Source organism: Fukomys damarensis, unplaced genomic scaffold (assembly GCF_012274545.1).
Source record: "Fukomys damarensis isolate Sample0158 unplaced genomic scaffold, DMR_v1.0_HiC HiC_scaffold_1, whole genome shotgun sequence".
NCBI lineage: Eukaryota > Metazoa > Chordata > Mammalia > Rodentia > Bathyergidae > Fukomys > Fukomys damarensis.
Window position 1 is genome coordinate 23,862,069 of NW_022900913.1, and position 10,356 is coordinate 23,872,424.

General features: G+C 38.0%; 1 protein-coding gene across 1 annotated transcript in view; it reads left to right on the forward strand.

The window, feature by feature from the left end:
• The window catches only part of Cdh6 (cadherin 6), a 132,187-nt gene that overhangs the window by 320 nt on the left and 121,511 nt on the right, over positions 1–10,356 (forward strand). The gene's annotated exons all lie outside the window — the stretch shown is intronic.

Consider the following 10,356-nt stretch of genomic DNA (forward strand, 5'->3'; position numbering starts at 1 on the left):
CCCTCCCAGGACGGCGCCGCTGCTCCGCTCGGGGTAAGACCGATCCCGCGTTGGGCTTGACGGGGGCGCGGGGCACCCGGCCGACGGGGAATAGCCCTCACCCTGAGTCTCCGCCAGAGGAGGATGCCAGGCGGCTACGGCGTTTGCAAAGTTGGCTGCTCAATTACCAAGGGCGCTGGTGCGTGCGGGACCGGTGCGGAGCCGCTGGGGGCTGGTGAATTTCCACCTACCCGCATTACAAGGGTTTCTGTGTGATTGCTGGGGCTGAGTTAGTTACATTTCTTGGCTTTGGGACTAACGCAAAAATTCAGATAGTCTGAAAACTCTGGATGGCACCCAATAAGGAAAACTTAGAGATGATTCGGCTGAGAGAAGGAGCGAAAGAAAATTGTTAGCTTGCACGTTCGGGGCAGTGCCTGCTGGCTCCCATAGGACAGAAATGCTTAGGTTGCAAGGAAAAGTCCAACGTTGGACTCCGAAAATGGAGCACACTGTCCAGGGAAAAGTCATGCGGACTCGTTCGTGCTCTTCCAAGGCTGGCCGGGCAAGAGTCTGGGGAGAACGCCTTCCCCGGACTGGCTGGGAGCGCAGCGGGGGCGCCTGGCTTTTGGTGTCAGACGCAGGAAGGAAGAGCGGAGCCCTCGCTGCGCTCATCCAGAATGCAGTACAGCCGTCGCAGACCTGGGACCGCTTCTCTAGTTAGCTATGCTCCTGCCAAGAGTTTCCGTAGATCTCCAGACTGGAGACGCCGGCCAGGTCAGCGCGGTGCTGACAAAGTGTTGTCGCCGCTGCAATAAAACCCCTATTTATGGGGAGTTGAATTGCTCATCTCTGTTAATGCGAGGTGCTGGGCACCTAAGTTAACTGCTACTAAGCGTATTCAGGATGCTCGAAGTCTAATCAGCTGGAATAGCTACACATTTCTCGCCACTTTTTTTTTTGAAAGACATTGTCATTAGGGGTGTAGGGTACCAGCCCATATCTCCGGCCTAGCGTCACTTTCACTTGGTGAATGAAACGCCTGAAGTGGGAAAGGTTTCTTTGAAACAACAATCTTGCCTGAGTGGCTGGGGGATACGTTATGGGGTGTCTGCTCCCAGGCACTGCAAGAAACAATTGTGGGCTTTCTGAGTGGTTGATTACCCAGGGGGTGCAGACTCCTCCCTGTTTTCTAAAAGGAACCTGGGATGCAGCTAGTTACTACACAACTATTTCAAGAATGAGTAACAACTATGCTTATGTGAATAGTGGCGAAGGTTGCTTATTTCCTTTCTTTTCTTGCTACAGCTTTCCTGAAGGGAGGGAGGGAGGGAAAGGGAGAGAGAGACACACAAAGAGAGAGAGAGAGAGAGAGAGAGAGAGAGAGAATCTACCAGCTAGCTTGAGCACCGTCCTTTGTGTATTGGCCCTTGCATGGCTCTGTTTGCTATTTTATTGAACCAGAAAGCCAGTTGTGTGAAGAAAGAGGATATGATGGGGCAGATGTCTTTGTGATGTCATAAAGAGGAGGGCAAAGTGTATGCCAGAGGCCAGATTTTCAATGCAGATCTCAGAAACCTGAACAAGATCCAACAACTGATTGCAAAATACAATCGCATAGGATTGTACATACCTCATTCCCCTTTGCTCTTGGTGTGTGCTATTTTTTTTAAAGAAAGGGTAGAAATCATCACACTAAGTTTGATGTTCCATGCCATACTTTTGAAGCAGAGAAAGTAACCAGTTTCTTCAGAAAAATATGAGGCAATTGCATATTTCTGCAAGAAACTGGAAATGGGTTCTACTGTATTTGTCCACAATTATCTTTTTGCTGCCATTAGAAGAAAGTGACAGGCTAATATCTCTATAGGGACTTTTGTTCCCTTTACTAGCGGGCTTTTACACCAATTTCTTGCAATTATTTTTTCCAGTGCTAACTCTACAAAGTTAATATATGGAAACAAAATCATTTTCTACCAAGTTGCTTTCTATCAAAAATGTGTACCTTACATCCTCCACCCACCACTTCCATCAGCCTTGCACAGAAAAAAATTACTGTGAGGCACTCTTACCTTTTAAGAAAGAAATTACCTTGCAAAATACCGTTTGAAATACTTAAATACAGCTAAAATTTCTAGGAAGCACAGCTACCGTCATAGGGCATCAAATGACACTTCCTCATCGCTCCAGTAAGTTGGGATAACAGGTTCTGAATATCTACTTATGGCTAACTGAGTGATTGTCCCACATGAGGATTTAAAAAGAAAAAGACAGATAGGTATCTTATTAAGAAATTATTGTGTAGTACCTCTTTCTGGCCCTACTTGCTGCGCAGTCATGATATCAACTTCCTGAAGCTGCATCTTTTGAATTACTGAAACTTTTTTAGTTGGAAGGGACCTTTGGTAGGTCAGTCATTCTATGCATTTTTCCCCTTGGTGCATTTTCAGTATAGACTTTCCTAAGATAATAAGAGCATAACAGCTTTTTCTCCACAGACAAGTTATTATTCTCCAAACACTATCTTGATATTTGTGCCACGTCAAAATTATTGTTATTGCTATCATTTCTGTAGTTCCCCTCAGTTAAGGGACTCAGGAGTATTTTCACTAGGTACCTAGACTTCTGCTAACTGTTCCTGTGATTCCCAAGCAACAAAATGACTGATTAATAACAAATTTACTACCATTAATATGGTAGAAGATATCATATTTTGGTCCTTGCCAAGACTCTACTGCCTAAGTTGCAAATTATCCAACAATAAAAGTGGTCTTACAGTTACGACTCAAAAAGTTCCACATGAAAAACTCCCATCACTAAAGAAATATATGCAGGGAGAAATTTACTCTTTTAGAGATTAGTGAACATTCAGATTGTCTTGAAATTGTAGTGGTCTAATTTAAAGAAGTTCCCATTCAAACCAGCATGTGTAAAAATTCCAAAAGATGCTTAAATGCATGTGTTGCTTTTTTTCTGGTCCGTGTGTGTGTGTGTGTGTGTGTGTGTGTGTGTGTGTGTGTTTTAATTTCTTTTTGATGTATCATTGCAACACATTTTAGGTAACCTACTCTTTAAAAAGCTCTGCTTGGAACTTGGAGTAAGATAAGTTCCATAGGGTGAATCCGCCTCTTCTTCTGACAGTCTGAAGGATTCTACTTCCAATTTAAAAATCTGCTGTAAAGTTTGAAATGTGTTCCAAATACATTAACATCCAGTATAAGCCAGTTGCCTTGCACTGCTTACTTAGTCACTGCAGCTCATTTGGGGAGGGGGTTCATCCGAATTAGGTTCTTGCTTATAAAAATAATTAGGAGTGACTCAGTCTGAGTTGCATTTTTAATAATACTTCAGCCTGGCTAATGCAAAAGAAGTGAAAAACATAGATAATCAAATATTCTCTGGTTTAAATTTTTCTGAATAATAATTCTAAATACAAAGACTGGAGAATATTGTCGTAATAGGAGAATTGCAAAAAAAAAGGAAAGAAAATAAGTTCAACACATGCACAGAATTTAACTATGAAAATGTTCCAAATATTACACAGGAAATATAGAATCACAAGGCTTGGGATTGATTTGTTCTTCCCTTTTTAATTTTTTTCACCATTTGGGCTTTTATCTTATTCTAAAGACAGATGAGAGATAGAGGCACTTCCCTGGATCTAAACAGAAAATTTTCTGTTCATGCTGGTCTCTTACAATGATGAACAACTACCTACATTTTTAAAGTTCTTATTCCTGAAGAATGCTCCCTTTTTCAAAATAGTATCGTGAGGAACTTCAAGTTCTCACTCATTAACTGTTGAACCAACTGAATATAGTCTTTGTGACATTATTACCTACAAAGTAGAAAGATAAGAGGAAAAAGGGAAAATACACATGGTCCTTCAAAAAGATGGCATACCCTCATTTACCAGAAAAGTAAAATAAATTCAGAACATTGAAGCCAAAATAGTTGGGCCAAAGGAAAACATCTTCAACCAGTAGTCTAGCTGTTGAAAACTGAACTATATAGGAAATTTTCAACTCTTCCAACAGAGACACTGAAGATGAATACTCAGAGGACACATTCGTGAATGTAAAGTAGATCTATGTGCATAGAGGGTCATATCTCCCATCCCTGCAGATCGTTGGAGGTGATTTCACCTTTCTTCATCTGCTGAGCATCTTTACACTGACATTGTTAGAAAGTTTCCTTTGCTTAGCAATCATATCACTTCACTGAGAGTTATAGGAAGACTTTAATTAAAGCCAGAATGTTGCTATTAAATTTGATTTGCAATGAAAATAAGCAATTTGGGTTGCAGGCTTTTCCTAAAATATGCAGTGTATCTTATGGAAGAGAGCAACCTGCAAAGAAGATGCAGAACATAAAGCTAAAGTACCATGGCTGTGATTTATCTTCATGTCTCATCACTTGAAAAAGCAGTGTTTTTCTCTTTCTGTCATTTCCTAAATGGGTAAGTGTGGCCCAAAAAAAATGTTTTAGAGACTTAATAAGTTATGGGAATGGAAATCTACATGAAAAAATTAAATTCAGGAGATGTCCAAGTAAATAAAATAAAAAGAGGTAAAGAAGCAAATTTTTACATAAGAATGAAGCATAAAGAATCAAAACAGAATCAAAAATACTACCTATGCACAGGCTGTATTTTCTTCTTTATAAATGATGCTACTGTTAAATACAATTTTATAGACATGACCACATCAATAGTGTGTTCATACATACTATTCTATTGTACCACAGAATGCAAGCTTGAATATTATTCTTTAAAAATATCACTATCTAAAGGAGACAATACTGGATGATCATAAACCAGATCTGAAGTTTCATAAGAACCAAGGAAATAGTTTTCTTAGTGCTTGAAGAATATCAACTCTTCTTTCCCTTATCTTTATTGTCCTGCAAGCTAAATAGATAAACTATGTGTTTCTTCTGGTGACTACAACCTTAAGTATTCATTAGTGACACAGACCAAATATGCTATCTGTTACCCATTTGGATTTTATGTGCAATACAGCATGCTCAAACACTGACATGCCAAGACAGCGCATTGCCCACATCCATACTTGGTGTGGGAGAAATTTAAATCTACAGTGTCGCTCTTTACCTAGGTATTCAGGCAAGACAAAAATCCTGAGCAGTGGGTTCAAACTTTTTGTATATGAATGACATTGATAATAATAAATAATAAAAAACCTTAGTGAGCTTTTCTACATCACACAATGTTCTAAGTCTTACATGCACGTTGCACAATCTTAGTTACACAATAAATCAAAAGGAAAATCTTAAATTTATGGTTTCTTTATTTAGCCTTGTTTTGGTTTGAATTTGCAGGGAATCTCTGTTTGACCCAAGCACTTAAGTGTTTGGTTTTTTTGTTTGTTTGTTTGTTTGTTTTTGGTACCGGGGATTGAACTCGGGTCCTTGCGCTTGCAAGGCAGGCCACCGAACAGCTGAGCTAAGTCCCCCAGTCCCCAAGCACTTAAGTGAATGATTGTTGTTAACAAACACTTGTGATGTCTTCAGGTAAACGTGTGACTCCCTCTCTGAGAAATACAACCCAGCAGAAAACATTGGGATGATTTGACAAATTTGACCAGAGGAAGGCAGATTTACAGATGAAGGAAAATGGTTTTAGGTTATTCAATTTTTAAAAGCCATTTGTAAGCACATGTTAGAGTTTATAAATGTAGTAAAAAAACATTGTGTGGGCACCTTGTCTGAACATAAGGATGATACTTTCTATAAGAGAATAGATGGTCTTATCCCCTTCAGAGAGAGCTTCATGATGGAAGAGTTGCTTCTGAAAAGGAGCTAACATAACAGCCGCTCATTTCATTGACAAGAAAAGGGCATCCAAGCCTCACAATACTCTCCAGAGGCATCAGTTCATCCAAGGCTCATTGACACTCACCATGTCCATAGCAATTGGAACTCTGGGTAGAACTGAATAAAACTTTCCTTCCTTCCTGATAAGTAAAAGTAGCTCTTTTCTTTTTTATGACTATCATTTTATGTCTTTACTATCACAATTCAGTGTTTGTCCCAAACGATTTCTTCGCCAAGTAAAATTTCACGTGCACACACACATATACAACACCACAAAAATGAAGAGAGGAAGGGAGAGAATGAGGGAGAAGGAAGAGGAAAGGCAGAGAGGGAAGAAAGGGAGGGAGAAACCTTCTTAACAATACAGTCATGTTATGTATAATTGACATTGATGAGCCATTTCCATTATGCGCTATTCTTTCTATTGCCACCATTCAAAAAGTCAGGTAGTTCATCTACCTTCAAGGAAAGTTTTATATACTTAGAAATGTAATCATAGGATATGAGACACAGAAAGGGACTTAGAAACGGCTTCATCCAACATCATTATTTACGTGACAGATGACTGGTAACCAGAGGTGAAGTGAGTTACCCAAGAATGCCTAAATTCATTTTGTTCTTTTATCTCTGTGTTTCTCTTTTGTAGCTTGATTTCTGCTTGCTGGGTGTCATTGCTTTTTGTCATCTCCACTTAACTCTGGCATTAAAAATTAAAGAAGAAATTTAAATCTACAGTATTGTTGTTTATAAGTATTCTGTGAAGGAGCAGACATGAAAGTTTAATGATGAAATTTAATGATGAAAATGAGGATATAAGTTTCTTCAAGACTGTCATGTGTTTCTACATTTTGTAAAACTCTTATTGCAAAGAACAATTTAAAATTTCCTTCAAATCTGGGCCTCTGCTTAGGGGACATGTAATAAAGTTTGAGATTTGGTTTATCTGTACTACTTATGGCAATACTGAGTGAGCCTTACCCAAGTTAGTGATTCCCCAGGATATCCAAACTCATGTGTCTATTGTTCAAAAATAAATTTATTGGTCAATGATCAGATATGAAAAGTCATGTCAACTTACTGTATTTTTCATAAATCTCAATTTATTCTATTTCTAAAACTCAAGTGATGACCTTCCTACTCCTTTGGATTTAAAATGTCGATTATTTCATGGAAATGGATATATTATGTTGATTTTTGCTTTGACTAAATTAAAATCTGGCAAGCAGCCCAATGTCAACACAACCTACCTTTTAAGGATAAAGCTATTTATGTTCTGTGACATCCAAAAGTCTGGAGACCAGTGGGTTAGATCACAAATAGCTTCACATAGAAAAATGGTCAGCCTAATTCTCTTCCTTCTCATTTGGATGAGCAACGAGTAAAGAGGAGTCATAACTATATCTGAAACAGCCAAAAAGACCAATTAAATAGGGTTTCCTATTTAATCAAAAGGTGGCACTGAGTACCTTAATTAAAACTGACATCCATTAGTACTAATGTCAAAGATATTAATATGATCTTTGGGCATACTAGCAGGCCGTATAGAAATGTGTTTTCCGAGCTCATGGCCAGAATGTGTCAAAACAGTGGATTGGCCCACTTGATTTAATGGATTATTCAATGAAAAATGAAAAGTTTTTAAATTTATACCTAAGTATATAGGTAGGACCAAACAACATGCCTTAACCATGCAAATTTTAAAAGTGGTGTCATTTTTTCCTAAAAATAAACTTCACTTAATTTTAGACATAAAAAAAATTTTTAAGGTGTTGATTTGTATTTTAAGGTATGCATTTTGGCTTCAGAAAGCAGTCGCCCTCCAGGGTATAGTATAGATTTATTTTATAAAAAATAAGCTTGTCTCTTTTTTCAACTGCAACTTACACCTACTTTTGTAGGATTAAAAAAAAGAGAGAAGAGAGTTTCATCAATTGACTATCATCCATCTTATAAAATGTTTGAAGCTGCTCAATTTCACATTGAATTAAAATATTCAACTTCTGCTTAGCAACAGGTTCTAATTTAGCACTGAATCATATGGTGTGTGGTCAGACTAAGAAATAACCAATGCAGGGCCGGCGATTTAGCTCAGTGCCACTGCACCTACCTCACAAGTGCAAGGGCCTGAGTTCATTCCCCAGTACCAAAAACAAACAACAACAATGACAAAAAGAAATAACCAGTGCAAACTGATAAAACCCACCGTGACTATTGTATTACTTGTGAATCCTAACTGGAACCAAGTCATGCTATCTTCCAGAAATTAATCTCAAATTAAACTACTTGTTTAAAAGTATCTAGTTGGGATTTTGTCAGTGTTTCATAAAGAATGATTTACACGAGGGTGGCCTTGCGATTAATATCAATGCCAGAGTTTCTCTCTGAGTCACCTGTCCTTTTATCAGAAAGAGAGATATCTGGGACAGGTCCTAATTAAGCCAGCAGAATGAAGTGGGATCACTCACTAGTCAGCATCCTCAAGAGGAAGGGGCTCCCCCTACCACCCCCAGATAATAAAAGTACTAGTGCTGCAGTAATTTTTGTATTCATGGAAAGTATATTTATTTGCAAGTAACATGCCTCTGAAAGAAAGTGTCATCATGTGTCCTGTACTTAAAATTTTTGTCATAATATTTCTATTCCTTCTTCAAGTTTGCTTTTAATTCTCAGATGCCATATTTCAAATATCTTTCCAAAGAGGACCATGGTTTGTTTTTCCTAATAAATTCCCCCCACCCCTGGAATTTAAATGGGCATATATTTTGTGTCCTGAAAAACAATGAAATTACTTCGTGACCACAATCAAAGGGTGGGCAGGAAAATTGTCTAGTAATGATCCAAACAATCACTTCTCCCCAGATGAGACGCAAAATAGGACAGACAAGTTATTTAAAGTATGAAGTTGCAAGCTTTATAGAAGGAAAACACTCTCAAGGGACGAAGTTTAATGTAATGTAATGAAAGAATTTTATGCAGTGGACAGAGAGAGAGAGGAGAAATTACTGAAAGCTGGGCCTGGATTAATTGGGCACCATAGAACAAAAGTCTGCCTTACCCCTGGATGTTCTGAACACAAGTAGAGTGCTTGTTTGCTTTCCAATATGTCACTAAACTAAAATAGATTTTTAGATGGCTCATTTTCCCCCTTTTTTCTCCTTATGAAAATCTTTTCATTTTGATTGATTAGAGAAACTAGTCACAGAAGACAAGTGCCAAACTTGCCCTATTTTTAAATCAAGAAACAAGCACCAAGGGCTAGGATGCTGTGCAGCAGGACTTTAAAGCCAGGGGTCAAATTTGCACTGTGTTAAACTCAATCCAGAAAAGCAGCCATGAAGCTCTGTGTGCTAAAGCTGTGCTATGCTCGTCAAATTCTTTCCAATTTAGGTTTTATCTGATTGACAAGTGTTCCTAAGAATGATATTCAGCCAAGACATTTGGAAAATTCATTATTTGATTCCCTGCATAGCAAAAGCTCACCTGATATAAATTGAAGATGTTTTATGGAGTAGATAAATCCAGGTTGGGGGGAATAAAAAAAGGGTTTTAAAATATCACTTTTCCATCCATCTCAAGATCAGACTTTTAAGATGAGGGCATTACTAGTAACTGTACGCACAGAGGAAGGGCTCAATAAATGCTTATGGGGTGAGATTGTCATATAAGCTGCAAAAAGGTTTTCCTACACAAATATTTTTCCAACTTATTTCCTTTTCATGTTCGTCTATGTCAGTGAAAGTGTAATTTTTCTAGCCCGTGCTGACAACTTAATTTTTAATAACTCCAACTTCTTTAAAAGGAGTCTATTTCAAAGGAAACCCTGTCAGAGGTGCCCTCAGAGTGAGAGGGACTAAGGTTCACAGGGCTGCCCAGCTTTCAAGCCCCAGCCAGCTGCCCTCTCCTTTCAGGCAGACTTTTTATTAAAGTTGCTATTAAACATTGTCGCCTGGAGCCTGATTAACAATTTATGCCTTCCTAAGCAGATTAGCAGAAGTCTGTCATTCTGATTTTTAATTCTTAATTTGTTTTTAGAAACAGAACAGAACACACCTCAGAGTTTACACTTTCACTATATTTTCTTTTTCAGAATTCACTTTGTCCTTTCTGAGGTTTTATTTTCCTTTGAAGTTTTAGTGTCCATATATTTTCTCTGGTAAATAAGACAATGACTTACTTGCTAGTGAATGACTTTTTTCACCTCTCACTCAAATAATCCTCTGTGTTCTTTGTGAAATATATTGAATTTTGTTACTAAAGGAGAAAAATTAAAAAGATTGGGAAGACAAAGTGGCATAGTAATAAAAGATAACACTTAGAGCACTTAGAATATTTAAGACACTATTCTAAAGGTCCTATGCAAATTTAATGTTGCAAGAAGGGCTCTGAAGTAAATACTGTCAATCTTTTCAATTTTCAAGATAAAATTGGGGATCAGAGTGGCTAAACAATGTCACAAAGGTAGTACTCATTGGAGATAAAATTAACTTCTGACCATCTTGAGAACCCATAAAGTCTAACTGTTACTTTCTTATGCCTTTAATTCCA